This window comes from Panthera leo, chromosome A1 (genome assembly GCF_018350215.1).
Source record: "Panthera leo isolate Ple1 chromosome A1, P.leo_Ple1_pat1.1, whole genome shotgun sequence".
NCBI classification, from domain to species: domain Eukaryota; kingdom Metazoa; phylum Chordata; class Mammalia; order Carnivora; family Felidae; genus Panthera; species Panthera leo.
In genome coordinates this window covers 88948906-88970377 of record NC_056679.1, presented here as the reverse complement: position 1 = coordinate 88970377, position 21472 = coordinate 88948906, and the positions used below count along the sequence as shown (strand labels likewise).

The 21472-nt window shown below is 45.3% G+C and overlaps 1 protein-coding gene and 1 long non-coding RNA gene across 6 annotated transcripts in view; one reads left to right on the top strand and one right to left on the bottom strand.

The window, feature by feature from the left end:
- LOC122215907 (ral guanine nucleotide dissociation stimulator-like) overlaps window positions 1-21472 on the top strand; it is a 72892-nt gene that overhangs the window by 4191 nt on the left and 47229 nt on the right. The window lies entirely within an intron of this gene.
- On the bottom strand, window positions 3254-7934 carry LOC122215916. 5 transcript variants are annotated; one of them, XR_006200613.1, is made up of 6 exons: window positions 7116-7553; window positions 6836-6946; window positions 5717-5909; window positions 5060-5119; window positions 3922-4115; window positions 3254-3666 (listed from the first exon to the last, which is right to left on the bottom strand). It is a non-coding gene; the product is annotated as an uncharacterized LOC122215916 (long non-coding RNA). The 5 variants fall into 5 exon arrangements; XR_006200616.1 differs by having other exon boundaries at window positions 3949-4115; XR_006200614.1 differs by having other exon boundaries at window positions 3254-4115; window positions 7116-7269; window positions 7362-7553.

Genomic DNA, 21472 nt, shown 5'->3' with positions numbered 1-21472 from the left:
TTTTGACAATCTTAATTCTTGGGATCCACTAGCATGGAATGTCTTTCTGCTAATTTTTGTCTCTTCAGATTCTTTCTCCACTGATTTCTGGTTTTTAGTAAAGAGGTCTTCATCTTCTTGTTTAAAATAATTCTTTTCTTTTTTAACTTCTCTATGTTTATGAGAAAGATAGAGAGAGAGAGAGAGAGAGAGAGAGAGAGAGAGAGAGAGAGAATGAGTGGGGAAAAGCTGAGATAAAGGGAGACACAGAATCTGAAGCAGGCTCCAGACTGAGTTGTCAGCACAGAGCCCAATGCAGCGCTGAAAACACAAATCATGAGATCACGACCTGACCCACAGTCAGATGCTTCACTGACTGTGCCACCCAGGTGCCCATAGGCTAAATTTATTCTTAAGTATTTTATTCTTTTGGAGTGATTTTAAATTCTTTTCTTAATTTCTCTCTCTGATAGTTTGTGATTCATGTAAAGAAATTAAGCACATTATATATATCGACATACATATCTTAACATTACTGAAATCATTTATTAGGTGTATCAGTAATGTTGTAGAGTCACTGAAGTCTCTATATAACATATCATGCACTCCTAATAAGTGAAAAAGTACCTGGGAATATAGGATGATATGATCGAATTTAGATGAGAGTAAGCAGATATATGGAGTGATACTATGCAAATTTTCTGAAATGTTTTGTGGTTGATACAAACAACTCCATAAATAAGGTTTGTTTGGATATACGTTTTCTTTAAAAAAGACACAGAGAGCTGTGACATAGACATATCCTTCCCAACACATTCCCACAACACACCCTGTGCATCTTGGGAGGCAGCCACCTTGTCTCTATTTTCTGTCCTGGAACCCAGTGCCTGGCTCCACTGCTCAGTGAATTCATCTCAGAATACTGCAGTTGGGAAGAGACCTATATTTTTCATAGACTTCCTGAAAGGCACCTCAATGTCACTGAATTTTACAGAGTTGTTTCTGATCTGCCTGGAATCCTCTGAGGATGTCTAAGTTGGAATGGCACTTTCTTTGCTGAGAGATCAGGGAGCCCTGCAGTATTCCTGTGTGTCTTGTGGTCACCAGAGGGTGCTGTGTGGCTGCTCATGACAAGGACACTGTTCCCCAAAGATGGGGCTGGCAGGTGCAGGGCTTCACTGCTGGAGGAGCCTGAAGGGTGGGGGGGGGGAGGTTTACTTGGTGCCAAACCCTTGACTGAGTCTCCATCCTGCAGTCTCCTTGAGCTCCTGATGTGCTTTGTAAAGGACTTTCTTGCTTGCGGAGGTTCAAGTGGTTCTTGCTGCTGTCACTCAGTCCTCAAGATGAACACATTCAGGTCATGGTCTTTAACTCATTGACCTGACTTGCGCTTATGGGTACTTTCCTGAGAGTAAGGGAACCAGCCTGGGTGGAGGGCCATCAAGCAGACAGCAGTGGCCCAGGCTGCATCCTCCACTGGCCTGAAAGCAGGGACTGGCTGCTCTACTGAGAAGCAGAGCTATGGAACAGGAGGCGCACAGGTGGCTGGGGTTTGTCATGGGATGGGGCCTGGACGAGTGTGTTCCGGGACATGGGGCAGGGATGCTGTGCAGGAGGTCAGAATGAGGGAGTGTGGTTTCTTTCCTGCCCCATGGGTCACTCCTAGGTACCCTGATGGCCTCAGTGCTGGCTTGTTCTCCTAATTCTTCAGTTATCCAGGCAGTCCCGGGGGTCCCTGCTTTTCACATAAGGCCCCAATGTAATAAAGAGACTGTAGATACTGGAAACTGGAGGCAGCACCCAAAAAATGCATAGAAATTATGTTGTGCTAGGTGTACACGCCTAAAGAAAGAGAGATTTGTGGTACAGATGTCCCCTTCTGTACAATGATGCGAGTCAAGATATTGGAATTGGCCCAGTCATTCAGTTTCTGGAGATGCAGAGTAAATGATGATGTGTGGCCACTGAGAATGCAGAATGGGACAGGACTGTGCCTGTCCACTGTGGGGACATCACGTACTACAAGACCATAGTCCAGGATCCTTCCACACCCAACCTGTCACACCACTCATAGACACAAACACAGACACCTGCTGCACTCAAAGCAAAAGGACTGGGAAGATGACACCACGTCTTATGGGTAATTATTTCTTCGAAGAATATAAATTTTTTCTCCGTATTTATTTATTTTTTCATATCTATTTATTTGGAAAGAGCGAGAAGGAGAATCCTGACCAGGGCTTCAAGCTGTCATTGCAGAGCCTGACTTGGGACTTGATCTCAAGAACCATGAGATCATGACCTTAGCCAAATTTGACTCGGAAACTCAACCGATTGAGCCACCTTGGTGCCTGTTCTCATTATTTAAATATTTATTTTACTAAATAAATGTCACCTGTAGAAAACCTTTAAGAACTTTATACTTTATTGCCTAATAGATTAGCATACATGGAATATTGAATATTTCATTTAGGTATTTTTATAATATTCACATTAGACCAATATCAACATGGCCTGTCCAGGAAAATGAAAGATTTTCAAGGTATTGCTCTGGTCCAGACATTTCTCTTCTGGCTTCTGCTCTTGTGTCAAACCTCAAAGGGTCCCCATGCCAGATAATGAAGATATTTCAAGTAGGCACTTCACATAATCTTTGTTCTTTGGGGAATATTCCTCTGTCATAAAAATATTAGTTTCAATGAAATTTTAACCAAGTATTAATCACCCTTATGTTGTAGCCAGACACAACAGGCCATGTTGTGTGTTTGCATACCTGATAATTTTAGAGGCGCTAAAGCAGCAGAAACCGAGATCGGTGGTTGCAGAGACTGGGGAGAGGGAATGAGCCATGGTGATTAGTAGTACACATGTCTCTGTGATGGAAATGTTCTAGAAGTACATAGTGGTCATGGGTGTAAAATCCGGTGAATGTATGTGATGACACTTGAAGTTGTAATTTAAAAGGATCAGAGTAGGGGGTGCCTGGGTAGCTCAGTCAGTTAAGCATCCGACTTCGGCTCAGGTCATGATCTCACGGTCCGTGAGTTCGAGCCCCACGTCGGACTCTGTGCTGACAGCTCAGAGCCTGGAGCCTGTTTCGGATTCTGTGTTTCCCTCTCTCTCTGACCCTCCTCTGTTCATGCTCTGTCTCTCTCTGTCTCAAAAATAAATAAACGTTAAAAAAAATTTTAAAAAAAGGATCAGAGTAAATTTTTTTGAAGTTAATTTATGTTTTATTTATAAAACAATACATAAGGACAGTAAATACCTCCATACAAACAACAAAAATTACCAACAACGCAATGACAGGGTCAGGGAATTCATCTTTTGGGGCTGCAGCCAACATGAGCCGCTGCTCTGGAGCTGAGGCTGGTTGCCCAGCTGCAGCAGGTGGTTGCTCCAGCCCGTCCATGACTCCGCCAGCTGGGGCTGGAGGCTGCTCAGGTTGTGGGTCCACCAAAGGGGCAGGTGGCTCTTCCAGCTCCTGACAGTGAATCAGAGCTAGGACTACCACTTCCACTGGTGGGGACGCTGAAGGGAGGGTCACCGCTTCCTCTAACTGCTGAGCTCCAGAATGAGTGGTGGCTTCAGGCAGCCTGGGCTGCGAAGTTCCAGTGGGCACCACAGAGATAGTGGGGGCTAGCTCCTGAGGGACATCTGGATCTTGCTCTGGAGCTGGTACCATAGCTTCAAGAATACAAAGTGTCATCACCGTGATTGCCATTCCATGGCCCTTCCAAATAAAGGAAACCTCTCCCGCAGACATTGTCATCTGAGTCAAAGAACCCACCAGGAGGAAGTCTCCCAGATGGCAGGTTAATGGAACAGTGATCTGAGACTACTGACAACTCCTAGCCCACTCGCAGTCTCAGGAAACGTGCTGTGTGTGGCAAACCCTGTCCCATCCACATGCCCACATCTCCCACCCAGAGTCCTCGTCACCCAGAGACTCTGATTCATTGGTCTCACAGTTTCTCCACGTTGAGTAGAGAAGGCGGGTGTGGTGCTGCAGCTCGGAGCCGGGCATGTGGGTCCCTACATATGCCTTCAGCATCTTCTGGCTGATGAAATATGGGGGCTGGAAAAAGTCCTCGGGGTAGTGGTCCAGCTAGGTGCCCAGGATGGAGGAAATGGCCCTGGGGATACAAAAGTAGCCAGAACAATCAACATGGGGTGTTCCTCCCGCACTGATGTCTCAGGACAGGCCTGTGGGACCTGGCCTCTATTCCTCCTGCTCCTGGATGTACAGAGGGTAGTTCTATACCTTGTCCACCTGTGATTTGGCCTTCCCACCTAAGAGAGTCCTGGTCACTGAAGAGGGGCTGTGAAAATTCTATTTGACGGGAACCCCTTAACCAATGATGTGGTCGTCTCTGTCCTTCTTGAGGAAGCCAGACATACTCTTTGGTGTGTCCTCCTGCCTACCTCTCACTAGAATTGAATTCTGTGCATGAGTGGAGGGGTGGTGTCAGGATGAGTCAGTGCCTTCACTGCATACACTAGTGCTACATGAAAATCTGAACACATATGGGACAAAGGCACTCTGTCTCTTACCTGGGCTTGCTGGGACCCTCCTCATACCTTAAACATGACGACCTGTGTCTCTATGCTGCTTCATTCACTTAGTGCACATGTGGGTGTCCTCCCACTGACACTGGTCTCCCATAAGTTGGGTGATATGTGGTCCTTGAGCCCTCACTGTGTCTCCTGAACTCTTGCTAAGCACACACTGTTGATGTTCCACAAGGTGGTGAGCGTGATGCTCCCCAAAACCTTTATTCTGGGTCCCCTGATGGGGGTGGAGGCAAGCCTGTGAGTGGGAGGGGATGGGGTTGGACTCTCTAAGGGGCAGAATCTGTCCTTGGATGCCCTCTGCTGTTTCACTGTGCCCACAGCCCATCCTCTACCAGACAGGACAAGACCCCTTTCCTTGCTTCCAGGGAGAAGCCCTCAGAACTCTGCCCTCTCACAGGACTCTCAGATGTGTGGGATGCTGGGTCCTGCAGCCCCTCCCACACACAGTCTCAGCACTGCTGTCTTGGAGAAGGAAGGCCCTCCAGCATGAGCTCAGCCTACTCACATTTTCTCCTGCTCCCGGGGTCCACCATCCTCCTCAGTGTCAGGAAGGAAGCAGCCATATCTGGAGGAGGCCAGAAGGGTATCATATCAGCTGTCCTGTGGATACTACCTCTTGTCATATCCAGAGTCACTGACTGCTGACTAGAATTGAGCTCTGGAGGGGAGGGTGCTGTATGCTCTGTGCATTGGATCCTAGTCAGCTCCTACAGAAGTGCCTGCATGTAGTGGGGCTTTCTGTATGTTTGATGAATGATAGGCCCCCAATCAGCTCCATCACACATATTGGTGTGGGTCTGGGCCTCCTGCTCATCCTGGGCATCCTTGACTGGTTTGACCCAGGACTCAGACACACAGAGCCTCAAATCTCCTTTTCAAATGGGAAAAGAGCCCAACTCAACACCTGGTGACAGTGGGGGAGGAGGCAGAAACTTGATCATGGGGAAGAGGACAAAGATGACCCAGCACAGACACAGCCCTGCTAGCAGATCTTTCCACAGGGCCAGGGTCACTTTCTATGCAGGGCCCCCACTGAGTACCTGTAGTTATTCTACTCTGATCAGAGGAACAAAGTGACACGCAGGGAGGTTTGGTGACTTTCCTTAGACTCAAAGCTTTAAGGGGCTGAATTACACTAGGCTGTGAAGGTCAGGGTGCTCACCTCATAAACAATAGTTCCAGGACCTGTTGGGTGGTAGCAAAAGCTCGTACATGCCCAAGAATGTGAAGAAGTAGGTGGGGTCTCTCCCCAGGAAGGCGGGCACCAGGTGCTCCACTCGCTGCTTCAGCAGGCCTGCATCGATGGTCGACTCCACACAGTTCTCATTCTTGTTCACGGGTGTGGCCTTTTTATCCTGAGGTAGAACAGAGGAGGGACACAAAGTCAGACACAGCACCATGGACATCAGAAGGGTTGGGGTCCAGAATGCAGACCAAACCCCCAAGCCCTCAGCGACTTGTCGAAAGAATGAGACCTGGTGCCCACAGTAGGAAAAAGGATCTTGGCATTCACATGAGAATTTGAGGTGAGGAATGACTGAACACGTTAGGATCTGAGGTCAGATTGTTAGATGAGTATGGACAGCACCTCCCTGCATTAACAGCATTTTCCCTGTGATTTCTAACACCACGGTCCATTCTAGGGATCAGAAGACAGGGACATTTCCTGGCAGAGGTTGGATCAGGATAATAGGACATGTAGGATGTTCAGTGCAGCACTGCGACATGGTAACAGAAGGGAATCATGTCACAGTCCCACATTTGTGAAGGGCTGAATGGGTGAGGTAAGTGGTCTCATTTCCAGAATGATCTGGAGGGGCCCCAGGGGCATGTTCCTTGGCAACCAAAGTGCAGAGCAATAGACATAATACAATGAGCCCCATGTCCTTTGGGTAAATATCTCCCTGTTCATCATGAACATATGTGAGACATGAAGAAGGTGTGCAAGGATGGTCAGGTGAAAAGGGACACCTGGGAATAGTCCTTGAGGAAACATATACAACAATGGCAATATATTCTAGACAGAATGGGACGTGAAATGGTTTCACATCTCTTTTCTGATATTCTTACAAATAAGTGGAGAGTGAGTGACGTTGCATCTGGCCATGGCAGGGGCTGGGTCATGAAGGCATGTTTGGGGATCAGATGGGGCTCCAGATTCATCTGGGATCAGGAGTCTATGAGAGATACCAGGGGAGTATCAGTGTGTTTTCTGTGCCCTGGGATTCTTTTCAATGCCTCTAGGCCTTGGGTGTTGGGTTTCCCTGGTACCTTCACTCACCCTGAGCCAGTGCAGCATCCTGCTGATGGCACGGGGCTTCCTCCTGTCCTTCAGGGAAGTAGAGCAGGGGTTCTCATCATTCAGCTCCTGCCCCATCTCTGCAGTGCACCTCTGTAAAGACAGTGCCCAGCAGGCAGTCAGGGGCCTCAAAGCCCTGTCTGCTTGCTTCTGCTTGTCCTCAGACCCATGTGACTTCATTCTAAATATATGACACCACAGTGTGCACACCCCCCCACCCCCAAGGAGGAGAAGCAACATGGTTTGAGAGCCTTGGACTAACCCTGTTATAGGTTAGAGGGACCTCAGAGATCCCTTTTGCCTCCTTCCCAGCATGACATCTGCATGGCCATGATGGGTCCACCAGGTCGTCCACTGCCATCCAACCTCCTCCAGTCCAGGACAGGAGCACCTCACGTGTCCCCCTTTCCTTGAAACTGAACACGGGGGGATGGGGGTGCCCAGGGATGGCTCAGAGCTGTGACCTGACCTGACCTGACCTGGCCTGCTCTAGGCTGCTCTGTATTACCTTATGTGACCTCCTGGAAAACATCCTGAGGCATCACCAGCATGGGTGAAGGAAACCTCTCCAACATCCGAATAATCCTGTACACTACACTGGGGTTTCTGGTATCCAGAGCCCTGGTAACTGGGAAAACAACAAGAGAATATCCCAAACTCTCTGTGTCTGTAGACAAGTGAGCCTGGTATGGGACCTAACTAGAACATGGGTGCCAGGTTACAGGAGTTCCAAGCTCTCCTGAGACCTATTGTGAGCAAAGTGATGTCACTGCCTAGGATCCACCTCCTGAGTCCGCTCCTGGGATAACACCTATGCAAATCGTCCTCTATTTGCTGACTGCTCACCCCCATTCTCCATGAAATGTCACATCGGTCCACAGTTACACCAATGCACCCCTCTCCACAGCCCCCTGGGAAGGTCTGGGGGCAGCCAGGGTCCCAGCTGTAAGACATATCTGGGTTGAGGCATAACTCTTCATTCTTACCTCTTTCTGGTCCCAGATTCGTGATTGTGCTTCTCAGGGATGGTCCATGTCTTTTCTGCCCAGTGGAGATAATTCTAGCATGTACTTCCTCAGGATGTCCTCAGGCATATGTGGGATGATACCTGTGAAATTGGAAGAATGGTGTCACCTGATGGAAATTTATCCAACCACATTTACTTCAACTTCTCACCTCCTTTGTTTCTGCTGCTCCTCTGATCCCAAGTGGGCATACGTGCGCGCGTACGTGTGTGCATTCAAGTGTGTGTGTGTGTATGTGTGTTTACCAGTGCTCATTTTCTGGAGTCCCAGAAGATAACATCCCCACCTAGGGAAGGATGGCCAAAAATTTCTTAAGAGCTTAGGTTCTCTAATTTCTAAAGCAATCGCTACAGAAGGGATTGGAGTTGTGGCCTAGTAGGTCAGAACTCTCTTTTATGTAGACTTTGTCAGTAGTGTGCCATGAGCCATTCCCTCCCTTTCCACTGGGTACAATGGGAACAGGGTGGCACTCAGTGGGTTGCCCTAGCCTTGGGTCCTCCTCAGGGAAGACCATGCTGGAATGTCTTCTGCTATGCTCCTCTTCAACCTCACCCCCACGCCACCTCCATGTCTGCACAGAGATACAGTAACACAACCTTTTCCCAAGCCCCCTCAGAAAACCTGGGTCAAGTCAAGGACCCCATTTTGAGGATATGGAGTTGGGTTCATGCCTGGTTCTGACTTTTTACCAGTCTGTGATTCTGGGCAAGGCACTGACCCGGCGAGGGTCTTCACTTTCTCCTCCCCTCCCAGGGGCTCCCTGGGATCCCCACATCCTGTAAACACATACTTGTGTAATCTCTTTCCTGGAGTGTGATATGGACTTAGTGTTTGATTTCTGTTCCAAAGAAGATGGGAATGTGACCCCAAGCCAACCAAATTTTGTTGATAAAGTGTCCATGGCCCAGCCACATGTTCACTGTCACTCTCTGTGTTGTCTCTCAGATCCTCACACTGGGGAACCACCCCCGTGTTGAGTAATGACACAGACAGGTACACCCAGCCTAGCCCTGAGAGACAACAGGGAAGAACTAAGGCATTCGATGTGGACTGAATGCTGCCACCACCCTGAAGTGAGCTCAGGGGTTGAGTGAAGCAGGTTCTGTTTCAGTGATGACAACATCCCCAACCTCCTGAGAGGCTCTGTCAAGGCCCTCAGCTGAGCACTGCTGAATTCCTGGCCCCCTGGGCCTGTGAGATGTTAAGTTTATGGGGAAGCCACTAAGGGTGAGGGAATATTGTCACACAGCACTAGAGCAGAGTAGTGAAAATGTCATCCTGCCCCAGGCCCTGGCCCTCCTCACCCTCCCTCTCTGCTCTCTCCCCAGCTCTTTCCAGGCTCCCTGGTCTCCTTTCAAATGTCCACTATGACAACACCAACCTCTGCCTCCGAGTGTCTGCACCACTGTGCCTTTTGCCAAGCTACATATACTCGGATTTGTGCAGGGCTGACTCATTCTTGCACTGCTGCAGGAAATATTAATGTTTCCTCAGCACAGCCTTGTCAGAACCTAACCTGGTGGAACTCAGGACCCAGTTGTAGCACCTCGATTTTTTCTATGGAGTCATTGCTCATGTCATTCCCATTTTTGTTTCATGGTCTTTCCACCTTCCTGTCTAGACCTTGAGCTCCTAGAGGGAAGACCTGGCTGCCTTACCATCACTGCCACTATCTGAATGCTCAGATGTTCTTTCCCAGTGGATGAATGAAGAGGTAAGGAGATCCATCCCACCATTTAGCAGCTCAGTCATTATACCCTAATTTACTTGGGTCATTTTTCAATACTTATTTTATTTTGTATTTTTTCAGTCAACTATACTCCTAACTTGGGGCGTGAAATCACACTCCAAGATCAAGAATCTCATGCCCTACTGACTGAAACAGCCAATGTTAATAGAACTAGACTGAATTCTAAGTTATCTGCAGGTAATCATTTTGTAGGTATATTAGGTTATGCTGAATTACCAGAGAACGCCCCAAATTTCAAAAGCATGTCCCCATAGATTTCCTCACATGACAGTGTTGGGTGCATGTTTAGATTGGAGACTAAAAATCTTCATGTGGACATTCAGGAACCCAGCATTCCTCCATTTTGTCCCTTCTCCCTCCCAAGGATATCAGGTACTTCCACAACCAACAGCACAGGGGTGATAAAGGGGAAAGAGAACAAGGAATTGCACATGGGAGCGTGCTATCAGCCAGGTCTAGAGTGCCTAAAATATCCACCTTTACACTCATTCCTTGTTTTAAAGGCAAGGGTTTTTAAGTAATCTGTGAGAAACGATGTCCCACAAAACATAGAAAATGCATCCCTAGATATGCACAACAAAATATACAAAAGGTAATTCCTGAGCTGAAGGAAAAGTTTCTCCCTCTGGTACACATTGTATGAAGGAAATAAGAAGAGTAAAAATCTATGTGTGTGTTTGTGTGTGATTTATACATATTAATGAATATGAGGTTTTATGAATATATATGAGTATTTTAAGAAGTGAATGATCATTGACTTTTAAATAGAAGAATTAGTAAAACAATAAGTTAAAAATCATAATTAGTGAGCTTACAGACATATAGTATTAAGATATATGACAGTATCAGGGTGCCTGGTGGCTCAGTGGGTTCAGCGACTGACTTCGTCTCAGATCATGATCTCACGGTTCGTGGGTTTGAGCCCCTCATTGGGCTCTGTGCTGACAGCTCAGAGCCTGGAGCCTGTTTCAGATTCTGTGTCTCCCTTTCTCTCTGCCCCTCCCCCACTCACGCTGTGTGTCCTTCTGTCTCAAAAATAAATAAACATTAAAAAAAAATTTAAAATTACATCAAGATACATAACAGTATGAATTAAACGACTGGTGGTTGAGAAATCAATTAAGTGCCTCTTAAAATTGATTGTTTTCAAGTACTAAAACTCTTATAAACCACATGACTGTAAATATAGTGTAAATATTGAAACTCCAGCCCAGTTACGCAGTTAAATTGAAAGAATTACATATATCTAAGTACATTTATGCTTAACCATCCCACTCTTTATTTCTGCTGAGGTCATGATCTCTCGGTAGTGAGAATGCTGAGAAACAGAGGAAGTTCAAAGGCGCACCCTTGTGTCTTGGTGCGGGTGACATGGAGGGGGCTATTGTGGGACCCCATGTTTTCCTAGGTGTCCCCAGTCCAAGAATATTACAACCCTCCCTCATTCCCCTGCACAAACCGGGCTAGGCGAGGAAGTTCTGGCTGCCACAACTTCCTGTGAGATTTGGCTCAAGATCTCTACAGATTTGACCTAAGATCTCATTGAGATTTGCCCCTAGATATCATGACATCTATCAACAGGACAGAGCTGGCCATTTGCTTTAGATTAGAAGAAACACAGGCTGCCCTGAAGGTTCCACAGCCCGGGAGAATCAATGAGGGCTTATTGAGTGTTCAGAGGAGCCAGGTCCGGTGCACTTTCCTTTCCCCCACACCTCCTCACCTCCTGTTTCAATCCCTTCTAGCTTCACAGAAATAAAGGGCCACCAGGCCAAGTCTTCCATATTTTAGTGGTAGTTCTTACCCCCACTGCTCTTAGAATGCTGGATATGTTGGAAAGTATGAGCCAGGGACCTCATATCCTTATGGTGATGGCCTTGGGTTGTTTGTGGGACCCTGGGTGTTGGTAGCAGTCCACAAACCAGGAGTGTCCCAACCCTGCCAATTTAAGCTGCACAAAGGTGACTACACTAAGGAGTTCTCGTGCCTGCCCCCTTCTGGCTATATTTGGCCTGACATCTCGTGAGATTTGGCCTGGAGATCTCGTAAGATTTGTCAACAGAGCAGAGGTGGCTGCATCTTTTCGAGTCAGGACAGACACAGACTGCACTAAGTGTCCATGGTCTAGGAAAGCGCTCAGGGATACTTTTTCTGTGTTCACAGGAGTCAATTTCTGTGCACTGTGCTTCACCCCACTCCTCCTTCTCTCCTGTGTCTTGCGCCTCTAGTTTACTGGGAATAACGGGCCAGTCTGGTCCATCAGTCCCTGTTTCTGTGACCAGGTGTTTCACCCACCACATCTAGGATGCTGAGACAGACTGGATATGAACACGACCCCTTGTGTCTTGGTGCTGGTGACATGGCAGGGTCTATTGTGGGGCCACAGGTTTTCCAAGGTGTCCCCAACCCAGGCATATCACAACTCTACTATTTTATCCTGCACAAAAGAGTTTATGCTACCTAGTTCCCGCTCCTGCCAAGTTCCAGGAGGTTGGAAGAGATCTTGCCAAATTTGGCCATAGATCTCATGAGATCTGCCCCTAGATCACAGGAGACTTGTCAACAAGGACAAGGTGGCTGTGTTCTCTGGTTGCAGGAGAGACACAGAATACCCTGAAGTTTCTGCACCCTGGGAGGTGCAATGGCAGGCTGCCTGTGTGTTCAGAAGAGGTGGCTCCTATGCACTTTCTTTCTCTCTGTACCTCCTGATCTCCTGTTTGTATCACCTCTAGTTTAACATGAACAATATGAAGTCCAGCTGTTACAGCAAATACTCAGTGCCCAGAAAGGGACAAGCCACAGAACTCAGGGAATCAGAAAAAACTGTTTATTGTACACGCATGATGCCCCAGTGGAGTCACCTCCAAAGGCTGATCCCTGTACCTTGGCATTCTCCTCCTTATCTGGCTGTGATGCTAGGCAGTTGAGAGACAATAGAAAAATAGAAGGGTCCTTATCAGTGGTGCTACATGGATAGTTGGTGGAGGCAGGAGGCAAACAAGATTACAGAAGCCAAAAGAATTCATGGGGAGCATATGGCTTCAGGCATCTGGCTGGCCCCTTTTATCTTGTTGTTGTTGTTGTTTTCCTTTTTGTGTTGTTGTTGTTGTTGTTGTTGTTTTTCCTAGCTTTTTTTCTCACAGCCATTCTTTCCTAGGTCAGTGGTCCTTGTTACCTCCACTGCTCCTAGAATGCTGGGAGGGATGGGGAGTACTAGTAGAGACACTTTATGGCATTTTGATGTTGGAGTCTGAAGACATTTGTAGGACCCCAGGTGTTCCTAGGTGTCCCCAATCCATGAATGTCCCTGTCCTGCCCAAACCAGACTAGGTTAGTGAGTTCCCACTCCTGCTGAGTTCATGTGAGATTTGTCCCGAGATCTCCTGTGAGGTGCAGTATGATTTCGCATGATTTGGCCTTATATCTCCAGAGAATTGTCTGTAGATCACGGGATACTTGTGAACAGGGGACTGTGGCTTCATTTTACGGACTCAAGATAGACACAGACTATGCTCAAATGTCCAATGTCTGGGACAGCTCTCAGGTAGCCTCTTTGTGTGATCACAGAAGCCACTTTCTGTGCATGTTGTTTCTCCCTTCCCCTCCTGCCCTCAGGTTTCTCTGTCTTGTAGTTCAGTGTGACAAATGAGCCTCCGGTCCATTTGTTCTTACTTTATTGGTCCGTGTTTAGCTCTAGTGTACTTAAAGGCTGGGAGCGGCAGAAAGTATGAGCGAGGCCCTTCGTGTGAATTGCTTATGGTGTCTGTTGGCTTTTGTACAACCCTGGATGTCGCAGCAGTCCCCATCCAAAAATGTCCCAGCCCTGGCGGTGTGCCTTGCAGGTACCAGGCAAGACCAGGGAGTTCCTCCTGCTGCCAATTTCCTGTAAGATGTGACTCAAGATCTGGTGAGCTTTGGACACACGTGTTCTGAGATATGACCTTAGATCTCAGGAGATTTCCCCCTTTATCAAGCGCTATTAGTCAACAGGGAAGGGTGGCTGTGAATTCAGGGGCAGGATGACACAGACTGCACTGAAATGCCCAAAGCCTGGGAAAGTTCTCAGGGACTTGGTTCATTTTTCAATCATCTATATCTGTCAATGACCACCCTGGGAGCCTCCTATTCCTATTGTAACAGATTACCACAAACTTAGTTCTTCAAACTACACCAACTTATTCTTACCGTCTGAACATGAAAAGTCCACAATGAGTCTCACTGCACTAAATTCAACATGGCAGCAGGGCTGTATTTCTTTCTGGAGGCTCCATGGAAGAATCTGTTTGTTGTCCCTTCCAGCTTCTAGAAGATGCCCACATTGTCAGCTCAGAGCCCGTTCCATCTCCAAAGCCGGCCATGTCTGATCAGTTACACTCACATCACATTATCTTGACACTGACTCTCCCTCTTTCACTTACATGGACCCTTGTGATTACATTGGCCCTTCCAGGCTAATCTCAGATCAAGTTCGTTAATCTAATCACATCTACAAAGTCTCTATTGCCGTGTAAAGTAGCATATTCCCAAATTCATGGGGTGAGCATTTGGACATTTGTGGGAAGCTCTATTCTACCATAGCCACCCCCATCAGTGAACACATTTCTAAAGCATGTCAATCAATGCAATCTCCTCATTCCTGTAAATCAGCACGTTACCACACCTCAGTCTACTGCTTTTGAGTGCCAACATGTCAGCAGCTGACACCAACTCATTTATGTCCCTGACATTAACCATTTCCAGAACTCCACACTTCCCAAAAATTCTACCTAAGATCAGCAGTGTGGCCGGTTCAGAGAGACCGTGAGTGACTGACAGGGCTTGCCCTTCCTGAAGGAAGCAATACATTCAGCTCTGTGCTTGCTGCTGCAGAAATTGAGGAGAGCTTGTCATTTTTCAAAATATTTCCATATTACGTGTATACACTTACCAGAACATAACTGAATGAAAGGGAAAAGAGAAAGAAAGACTGTGCACGTGCCAGTGTTGAGGCATTTGAATTGGGGGGAGAGAAGGAGAAAATCTGTGATGAGAGGAATCTGAGGATCCAGTGCTTTGAAGGTTCTCAGGGAACGGAGTTGTGTGCTGCAAGCAGTTTTGATGGGGGCACAGGGCTGGAGGAGTGTGTATGGACTGACTGTGTCCTGTTAAAAATTCATACATTGAACTCTAGTGTCCAGTGTGACTATATTTGCAGAAAGGCCTTTACAGAAGATATAAGGTTAAATGAAGTTAGGGGCATGGGGCCCTTGATCTAATAGGTTTCATGTCCCTGAAACAGTGAGCTGGAGCTCCCCACCTCCCACCCGAGCACAAGCACCCAGAAAAGGATACGTGAAACCCCAGGGCGAAGAGGGCCCTCTGTGAGAACAGGAATAGAGCTCTCACTCAAACAGTTAAAGATAGAACTATCCTACAACCCAACAATTACACTACTGGGTATTTACCCAAAAGATACAAAAGTACTGATTTGAAGGGGTGCATGCACCCCAAAGTTTATAGCACCACTATCAATAATAGCCAAATTATGGAAAGAGCCCAAATATCCATGGACTGATGAATGGATAAAGAAGATGTATGGGGCACCTGGGTGGCTCAGTCAGTTGAGCATCCGACTTCGGCTCAGGTCATGATCTCACAGCTCATGAGTTCGAGCTCCGCGTTGGGCTCTGTGCTGACAGCTCAGAGCCTGGAGCCTGCTTCTGCTTCTGTGTCTCCCTCTCTCTCTGCCCCTAACCCACTCGCATTGTGTCTTTCTCTCTCTCACAAATAAAGAAACATTAAAAAAAAAAAGAAGAATATGTGGTGTATGTATATAATGGAATATTACTCAGCCATGAAAAAGAATGAAATCTTGCCATTTGCAATGATATAGATGGAACTAGAGTGTATTATGCTAAGGGCAGTATGTCAGAGAAAGACAAATACCATATGATTTCACTCATATGTGGAGTTTAAGAAACAAATCAGAAGAACATAGGGAAAGGGAAGAAACATAAGGTAAAAACAGGGACGGAGGCAAAACATAAGAGACTCTTAACTACAGACAACAAACTGAGTACTTCTGGAGAGGAGGTGGATGGGGAGATAGGCTAAATTGGTGATGGGCATTAAGGAGGACACTTGTTGGGATGAGCACTGTTATATAAAACTGGGATGGGGTGTTATATATAAGTAACGAATTATTAAATTCTACTCCTGAAACCAATATTACAGTATAGGTTAACTAACTAGGCTTTAAATAAAATCTTGGGGGGCGCCTGGGTGGCTCAGTCGTTGAGCTACCGACATCAGCTCAGGTCATGATCTCACGGTTTGTGAGTTCGAGCCCCGCATCAGGCTCTATGCTGATGGCTCAGAGCCTGCTTCTGATTCTGTGTCTCCCTCTCTCTCTGCCCCTCCCCTACTCATGCTCTGTCTCTCTCTGTCTCAGAAATATAAATAAATAAATAAATAAATAAATAAATAAATAAATAAATAAAATAAATCTTGGAACAAAAATGAATGAATAAATAAAATTTTAGAGAGAGAAAAATAACATAATTAATGAATGAAAAAAATTCATTAGAGACCTTCCACACTACTCTATCAAGAAGAAAGGATCTGTGAACTCAAAGACCGGTCATTTGAAATATTTCAATCAGAAGAAAAAAGAGTGAATTAAAGTGAAGAAACCCTATAGGATTTATAGCACTCTATCAAGTGAATCAATATATGCATTATGGGACCTTGAGAAGGAGAAAAGTAAAAAAGGAAGGGGTAACAAAATAGGAAGATGGCGGCGTAGGAGGACGCTGGGCTCACCGCGCGTCCTGCTGATCACTTAGATTCCACCTACACCTGCCTAAATAACCCAGAAAACCGCCAGAGGATTAGCAGAAAGGAGTCTCCGGAGCCAAGCGCAGACGAGAGGCCCACGGAAGAGGGTAGGAAGGGCGGCGAGGCAGTGCACGCTCCACGGACTGGCGGGAGGGAGCCGGGGCGGAGGGGCGGCTCGCCGGCCAAGCAGAGCCCCTGAGTCTGGCTGGCAAAAGCGGAGGGGCCGGATGGACTGTGTTCCGACAGCAAGCGCGACTTAGCGTCTGGGAGGTCATAAGTTAACAGCTCTGCTCAGAAAGCGGGAAGGCTGGAGGACAAAGGGAGGGAGAGCTGCTGAGCCCCCGGACGGCAGAGCTCAGCTTGGCGGGGAACAAAGGCGCTCGCCAGTGCCATCTCCCCTGCCTATCCCCCAGCCAAAATCCCAAAGAGAACCAGTTCCTGCCAGGGAACTTGCTCGCTCCCCGCAAACACCCAACTCTGTGCTTCTGCGGAACCAAACCTCTGGCAGCGGATCTGACTCCCTCCCGCTGCCACAGGGCCCCTCCTGAAGTGGATCACCTAAGGAGAAGCGAGCTAAGCCTGCCCCTCCTGCCCCCGTGCACCTTGCCTACCCACCCCAGCTAATATGCCAGATCCCCAGCACCACAGGCTTGGCAGTGTGCAAGTAGCCCAGACGGGCCACGCCACCCCACAGTGAATCCCGCCCCTAGGAGAGGGGAAGAGAAGGCACACACCAGTCTGACTGTGGCCCCAGCGGTGGGCTGGGGGCAGACATCAGGTCGGACTGCGGCCCCGCCCACCAACTCCAGTTATACACCACAGCACAGGGGAAGTGCCCTGCAGGTCCGCACCACTCCAGGGACTATCCAAAATGACCAAACGGAAGAATTCCCCTCAGAAGAATCTCCAGGAAATAACAACAGCTAATGAACTGATCAAAAAGGATTTAAATAATATAACAGAAAGTGAATTTAGAATAATAGTCATAAAATTAATCGCTGGGCTCGAAAACAGTATACAGGACAGCAGAGAATCTCTTGCCACAGAGATCAAGGGACTAAGGAACAGTCACGCTTGAAAAATGCTTTAAACAAAATGCAAAACAAAATAGAAACCAAGACGGCTCGGATTGAAGAGGCAGAGGAGAGAATAGGTGAACTAGAAGATAAAGTTATGGAGAAAGAGGAAGCTGAGAGAAAGAGAGATAAAAAAATCCAGGAGTATGAGGGGAAAATTAGAGAACTAAGTGATACACTAAAAAGAAATAATATACGCATAATTGGTATCCCAGAGGAGGAAGAGAGAGGGAAAGGTGCTGAAGGGGTACTTGAAGAAATTATAGCTGAGAACTTCCCTGAACTGGGGAAGGAAAAAGGCATTGAAATCCAAGAGGCACAGAGAACTCCCTTCAGACGTAACTTGAATCGATCTTCTGCACGACATATCATAGTGAAACTGGCAAAATACAAGGATAAAGAGAAAATTCTGAAAGCAGCAAGGGATAAACGTGCCCTCACATATAAAGGGAGACCTATAAGACTCGTGACTGATCTCTCCTTTGAAACTTGGCAGGCCAGAAAGGCTTGGCATGATATCTTCAGTGTGCTAAACAGAAAAAATATGCAGCCGAGAATCCTTTATCCAGCAAGTCTGTCATTTAGAATAGAAGGAGAGATAAAGGTCTTCCCAAACAAACAAAAACTGAAGGAATTTGTCACCACGAAACCAGCCCTACAAGAGATCCTAAGGGGGATCCTGTGAGACAAAGTACCAGAGACATCACTACAAGCATAAAACATACAGACATCACAATGACTCTAAACCCATATCTTTCTATAATAACACTGAATGTAAATGGATTAAATGCGCCAACCAAAAGACATAGGGTATCAGAATGGATAAAAAAACAAGACCCGTCTATTTGCTGTCTACAAGAGACTCATTTTAGATCTGAGGACACCTTTAGATTGAGAGTGAGGGGATGGAGAACTATTTATCATGCTCCTGGAAGCCAAAAGAAAGCTGGAGTAGCCATACTTCTATCAGACAAACTAGACTTTAAATTAAAGGCTGTAACAAGAGATGAAGAAGGGCATTATATAATAATTACAGGGTCTATCCATCAGGAAGAGCTAACAATTATAAATGTCTATGCGCCGAATACCGGAGCCCCCAGATATATAAAAGGAAGGGGTAGAAAGTTTGTTTAAAGAAATAATGGTTGAAAATTTCCCAGATCTTGGGAGGTATATAGCTATCCAGGCTCCTTAAGCTCAAAGTTTCCCAACAGGATCAACCCAAAGATTACATCAAGACACATTATAATTAAATTATCAAAATCCAAAGCCAAAGAGACAATTTTAAGTCAGCAAGAGAAAAAAGACTTGTCACATACAAAGGAACCACCATAAGACTATAAGCAGGTTTCTCAGCAGAAACTGTGTAAGCCAGAAAAGAGTGGGATAATATATTCAAAGTGCTGAAAGAAAAGAAACGCCAATCAAGAATATATTAACCAGTAAAGCCGTCCTCCAGAAATGAAGGTGAGATAAAGACTTTCTCAAACAAACAGAAGCTAAAGGAGATTACCACCACTGACGTGTTTTGCAAGAAATACTAAAGGGAGCGTCTCAAGTTGTAATGAGTGAATACTAATTAGTAACACAAAAACATGCCAGACATAAAACGTATGGTAAAAGTAAATATACGCCAAAATCATAATACTCCAAAATCATAATGCTAGTAAGTTTTAACTGTAGCATAAAAGGTTAAACACAAAAATGGTAAAAATACCCATACTTACACTAGTGTGTTAATGGATAAACAATGTAAAAACAAGTGTGACATCAATAGCACAAAATGTGTATATGGGAAGTATAAGTGTACAGATTTTATAGCAATTGCAGGTAAACTTATGACTTAAAATAGACTATAAGGTATTTCATGTAAGCCTCCAGATACACAAAAGACTAAGAGAAATGATTTTCAGAGCATAACCAAAAAAACAAAAAATCACAAAGGAAGACCACAAGAAAGGAAGAAAGGAATGAAGTACAAAAACATTTAGAAAACAATGAACAAGATGGCAAGAGAAAGTTCTTATCTATCAATAACAACTTTAAATGTAAATGGAGTAAATTCTCCAAACAAACAAACAAACAAACAAAAAACCACAGAATGGCTGAATAGATTAAAAAAAAAAGACCCAACTATATGCTTCATACAAGAGACTCACTTAAGCTTTGAAGGCACACATAGGCTCAAAGTAAAGGGATGGAAAAAGACATTGCATGCAAATGGTAACCAAAAGAGAGCAGGGCTAGTATACACACTTATATCAGACAAACTATACTTTCTATACTAAACTATACTTTCTATATTCTACTATCTCAAATAGAAAGAAGGTCATCAAATAATGATAAAAGTGTCAATTCAATGTATAACAGTTATAAATATACTAGCACTCAACATCAAAACATGTAAATGTATAAAGCAAACATTGACAGATCTGAAGGAGAAAAATATATGGCATACAATAATACTAGGCGACTCCACTCCATAATGTATAGATCACACATAAGGTATCCATAAAGAAACATCGGAAGTGAACAACACTATAGACCAAATGGACCTAACAGGCCTAGATAGAACTTCCCACCAGCAGCAGAGTAGACATTATTCTCAAGTGCATATGGAACATTTTGCAAGATAGGTTCATGTTAGTTCACGACACAAGCCTCAAGAAATTCAAGCAGGTAAAAATCATTCCAAGGTCAGACTTAAATGGAAGACCTGAAACTGCAAAATTCCTAGAAGAAAATATAGGGGGAAGGCTCCTTTTTATTGGTCTTGGCAAAGATATTTTTTAATATGACACCAAGAGAAGAGCACAGGCAACAAAAGTGAAAGTAAACAAGTGGGACTATATCTAACTAAAAAAAAAAAAAAAAAAAACAAACAAACAAAAAAAAAAACTGCGCAGCAAAGGAAACAATAACATGAAAAGGCAACCTATGGGATGGCAGAAAATAGTTGCAAACCATATTATCTGGTAAGAGGTTAATATGTAAAATATACAAGGAAATCGTACAATAGCAAAGGAGCAAGTAACCCAATTTAAACATAGGCAAAGTACCTGAATAGATATTTTTCCAAAGAAGACACACTAATGGCCAACAGGTAACTGAGGAAAGGCCCAACACTAATCTTCAGGGAAAGGCAAATCAAAACCACAATAAGATGTCACCTTACACCTGTTAGGATGGCTATTATCAAAACACAAGCGACAACAACTGTTGGCAAGTATGTGAAGTAAAGGGAGCTGTGGGGCGCCTGGGTAGTTCAGTTGGTTAGGCGTCTGACTTCAGCTCAGGTCATGATCTCATGGTCCGTGGGTTCGAGTCCCATGTCGGCCTCTGTGCTGACAGCTTGGAGCCTGGAGCTTGCTTTGGATTCTGTGTCTCCGTCTCTCTGACCCTCCCCAGCTCATGCTCTGTCTCTCTCACTCTCTCTCAAAAAACAAAAACAAACAAACAAAAAAAAAACTTAAAAAAAAAAAAGGGAACTGCTGTACACTGTTGGTGGGAATATAAATTGCTACACACATTATGGAAAATGCCATGGAGTTTTCTCAAAACTTTAAAAAGAGAACTACTATGTGATCCAGCAATCTCGCTTCTGGGTATATATCCAAAAGAAATAAAATCACTGTTTTGGAAAGCTGTCTGAACCCTCATGTTCATTGCAGCATTACTCACAATAGCTAAGGAAACAACCAAAGTGTCAATGCATGAATGTATATTTACAAAGTTATATGGAAAAAATATAAATAACATTATCCCTCCTTTAAAAAGAAAGGGATTCAGCCATTTTCACAACATGAATGAACATGGAGGACATTATACTAATTGAAATAAACCAGACACATGAAAAAATATGACATTATTCCATTTATATATGGAATCTAAAAAAGTCAAACTCATAAAAGCAGAGAGTAGAACAGTAGTCATCAAGATTGGGAGAAGAGGA